The sequence below is a fragment of the Diadema setosum genome, chromosome 11 (genome assembly GCF_964275005.1).
Source record: "Diadema setosum chromosome 11, eeDiaSeto1, whole genome shotgun sequence".
Taxonomy (NCBI): Eukaryota; Metazoa; Echinodermata; class Echinoidea; order Diadematoida; family Diadematidae; genus Diadema; species Diadema setosum.
The window spans coordinates 1,483,875-1,488,692 of NC_092695.1; positions in this window are offsets into that span (position 1 = coordinate 1,483,875).

Below are 4,818 nucleotides of genomic sequence, written 5' to 3' on the forward strand. Positions count from 1 at the left end.
TCTACAGGGCCTACTAGTATTAGGAAAATTGATTTTTTTTTTCATTTTTTTTTTTTTTTTTTTGCTTGCATACCTAGGAGTGGAAATCACTGATCTCTAATGGAAGAATAAGATCAGTGGTGTAAATGAGCTGCTTGGCGGAAGCCTGCGCTTTCAGTTTGCTTAACTGTAGTTATTATTATTATTATCATAACAATGATAATAATAATGATGATGATAACAATAATAATAATCATCATCATCATTACTGTTATCATTATTACTATTATTATTATTATTATTATCATTATTATTATTATTATTATTATTATTTTTATTATTATCATTATTATTTTTATTATTATTATTTTTATTATTATCATTATTATTTTTATTGTTATTATTATTATTATCATTATTATTATCATCATCATCATAGTTATTATTACTTTTATATTCTTACACCACATTTCCTTTGCTTCGCACAAGGGTTTCAGCACCCTGAACGGAAAAATAAAATGATGTTTTTATCCCTAATGTTATCTTAAACTCGTATCCAGCTGGCAAATACATGGCACTAATTCAATTCAATTCAATTCATTTATTTCATTCTTTCTTTTTCCAGCAAAACATAACACAGAAAAAGTCAGGAGTTATAACATATATAGGTATGTGTTCAACTTTACATGATAGATAATAGTTAACAATAAAAATTATACATGCATACCGGCAAAATACAAAGTTATGTTTGGAGGGGAAAAAAAGAAGAATATAATGGGAGGTCCACTGAAAAGGATGCTTGTATATTGTGAAAAACTCAAAGGATTCTTATGAACATATTTGTTTACAAAAACAGGACGAAACAAGACAGGAGGAAATTGAGGTGCTTTGGAGCTCAAGCAGCTGAGCAACGTGTATACAAATAAGATGATGTAATAAATTACACAGTGATGAGTTCAATGATTGACGATAAACCCTTAGGTCAGTAGGTTGTAGAGACCAGCTATAGCTAATGAATAGTGGCTGTCCTATAGGAATTTAACAAAAAAGAGTTTCAATTTGCGCTTAAACGAATTCAATGATGGAGGATTTTTTTTTATATCACACCTTGAAGAATTTCAGAATCTATGGCCGGTGTATATAATGACAGATTACAGGGCCGAGCCCCTCCCCCCCCCCCCCCCCCTCCATACATACACACTTTTTTCTTCTCTTTTTTTTTTTCAGGAAGCACAGATTCATGGTTGGTTTTTTTGTTTTTTTGGTTTTTTTTTAGTTTTTCCTCGTGGGCGGGGAGTGCTGCTTGTCAGTAATGAAGGGTAACAGAATAGTGTAGGGCCTATACAATTAATGTAAAGACACCTCTCTCTCTCTCTCTCTCTCTCTTCTCGTAAGACAATTAAGCTCTGAAAATGACAACAAAAAATGTGGCGGCAAAATGCCCCCACCCCATCATCAAAAATATATCGAAGTCCCTGCTCCCATAAAGTCGGCCCCCTCACTTTGAAAACGTGGCGCCGCCCTTGGATTTATCTGTACTTTAAAAGCATGTACCATAGGCCTATTCTCAGTGAGTTGATCTCAGCATGATCACCCATACTATGATTCGTAAACGTCGTTCTGGTATAGACCAGTTCGTAGTTCCGCTTTGCGCATGAGCAGATAAAGGCCATTTATGACAACAGACATTTTGGTTTGTTAATTCACTGAGATAAGCATCTGTGATGTGATGATTATTCATGTTTCTATAATAGACTATAGATGGTGCTTGTCCGCACATCCACCTGATAGCAAGCCTGAATGGTATTTAGCAATATCAAAAGAAAATGTTGTTCATGCATTCAATACAAAACAATGAAATGGATGCCTGTTAAAATGTCAACTGATGGACTATTCTGGTCATCTGGTCTGAACGCAAGCTCATTCTTTGTTTGAACACGAATACCATGAATTGTTATGTCAAGCTTATGTATTATGTCGCTTTGAAAACGAGTGAAGTGCCTAACCAACTGAGACAAAAGAGAGATCATTTGTACCGATGTGTACATGAGGTAATTACAAATGGCTTATTCTGTGGGCAGACTGTTATGCCAGCAAGACAAAAAAATGTCGTTTTATTTTTTCGTAAATGAAATGTCAAGATGAAACTATGATAAATAGTATGTAAGATGTTAGATATGATTAGGATATCAAATTAGATAAGCTGAAGTGAAAATAAATAAGAAACCTCAGCCATTACAATGCAAAAAAAAACCCAACAACAACAATATGACAGCTTAGTAGGTCTATAACCAGTCGGTATCAACGGCGTAAATCCGTACTGAGGAGTGGAGGGGGGGGGGGGGGAATGATCGGCGATAGTCACCATCAGCACGATTACAAGGTCATAACCGGACCGGACCGCAAAAGCCTTGGGGGGGGGGGGGGGGGCGCACACATACACACACTTTACAGTGATCGAATGTTTGCATCCTCCACTCTTATTCATGAAATATAAAGTGGGAAGGAAGTGACAGCAAAAATATGAAGAATTTTGTTCTTGTTTGCTTTTCTGTTTGTTTGTTGCCGACATTCGGCGGAAAATCAGATCTTAAAAGTATTGTAACTTTTAAATTTTTGTTTCTCTTGTCTTTTGATTTTCTTTCTTCTTGACTGACAGGCGATTTTAACCAAACCCCTCCCCCCCCCCCACTCTTTTCAAACGTAGCATCGCCCTGAATGGGGGAGGGTGTGGGAGGGGGTGTCCCCCTCCCATATACGGTGCTATGATAACTTTTTGCATTTTGTTGTTGTATATACATGGTGCAATTTGATGCATGTTTTTGCGCGTTTCGTTGACTTGAAATATAGTCCTACTTGTTTAGGGTAGCAGTATATTTTGATGTCGATCGTTGCTAAACAATTTCGCTATAAAGTTGTATCATTCAAATAAACTTTTTGTATTAATTATTACACTAAATATCATGAACGCGACCGACCTCGAGCGAGCGGAGCGAGCGAGGGGGCGGAGGAGTGTGGGGGGGATGGGAGGGGGTGTCCCCCTCCCATGGTGAGAACTTTTGGATTTTGATGTTGTAAATGGCAATTTAATGCATGTTTTTGCACGTTTTGTCGACTTGAAACAGTCCCACTTGTTTAAGATAACAGTATATTATAATGTCGATCATTATCAAACATTTTCGCGATAAAATGCTATCATTTGAATAAACTTCTTGTATTAATTCTTACACTGAATATCATAAACGCGACCGAACCCGAGCGAGCGGAGCGAGCGGGGGGGGGGGGGGGGAAAGGAGGGGAGGGTGTGGGAGGGGGTTGTTGTCACCCCCCCCCCCCCACGGTGAGAACTTTTTGCATTTTGATGTCCTAAATGGTGCAATTTGATGCATGTTTTTGCGTGTTTTATCTACTTGACAGAGTCCCACTTGTTGAAGGTTGCAGTATATTTTGCCGTAGATTATTAAACAATTTGCCAATAAAATTGTATCATTAAAATAAACTTCTCGTATTAATTATTACACTGAACATCATGAACGCGACCGAACACGAGAGAGCGGGGCGGGGGGGGGGGGGCAGTCCCCCTCCCACAGTGAGAACTTTGTTGTCCGTCCGTCCGTCCTTCCGTCCGTCCTTCCGTCCGTCCGTAATTAATTTTGCGGACAGCGTAACTAAAAAACTTTTTGAGGTATCCTAATGAAACTTGGCATGTATGTGTATTAGGGGATGAAGTTGTGCCTATCAACTTTTGGGTGCACATGCTCAAAGTCAAAGGTCAAAAGGTCAAGGTCAAATACGTAAAATTTCACTATTTCCACCATATCTATGCAATGCCTGAAGATATTTTCTTGAAACTTAGTGTATACATGTATTACCCAATTAAGATTCTCTGGTGAAAGTTTGGGGTCATGAGGTCCAAGGTCCAAGGTCAAAAGGTCAAGTAAAGATATTTAAACTTCACTTTTTTCTCCGTACCTTGGAAATTGTTCAAGGTATCTTCATGGAACATACATGTACTGACTGGCAGTGATTATCTAGACAAATTAGGGTCAAGGTCAAGGGCAACACTTCAAAATTTTACTATTTCCCTCATGTTTATGCAATGCCAGCAGGATTATTATTTTTTTTTTTATACTTGGTGTATGCATATAATCTAATAGAGATTCTCTGGAAAGTTTGTGTTTTTTTTTTTTTGCCTCAAAGGTCAAAAGGTCAAAGATCAAGTGAAAGTGCTGAACTAACTTTTTTTCAACCATATCTCGGAAGTGGCTCAAGTTATCTTGAAACTTAGTACATATTTATGCATGTTCTGCCTGACAGTGATTATCTTATGAATTTTAGGGTCAAAGGCCGGATGAAAATGGTAACAATTTACTATTCAGTGCAAAAAGTGCACTTTTTCTCCATACCTTGAAAATCACTCAATGCATAAACGTATGAATGGGTCAAAGTCAAGTTAAAGTCCTTAAATCCCCAAATACATGCTCTCCTATTCATCCAATTAAAGCTAGGTCAAGGAAGGTGAGTATTCAACACATTTGTGACAAACTTGTCATTTTGATATTTTGCCAATTTTGTGAAAATGTAATCACACATTGTCCACATGTACTATCTAGACCTATTAGGAGAATCATGCATTATGGCGGAGGCATACCAGTCGCCATAGCGACATTTCTAGTTGCATTTTGAAGTTGTAAATGGTGCAATTTTTATGCACGTTTGCGTGTTTTATTCATTTGAAACAGTCCCACTTGTGTAAGGTAGCAGTATATATTGATGTAGATTACATTGAACAATTTGCCTATAAAGATTATTCAAATAAATTTATTGTATTATTATTCT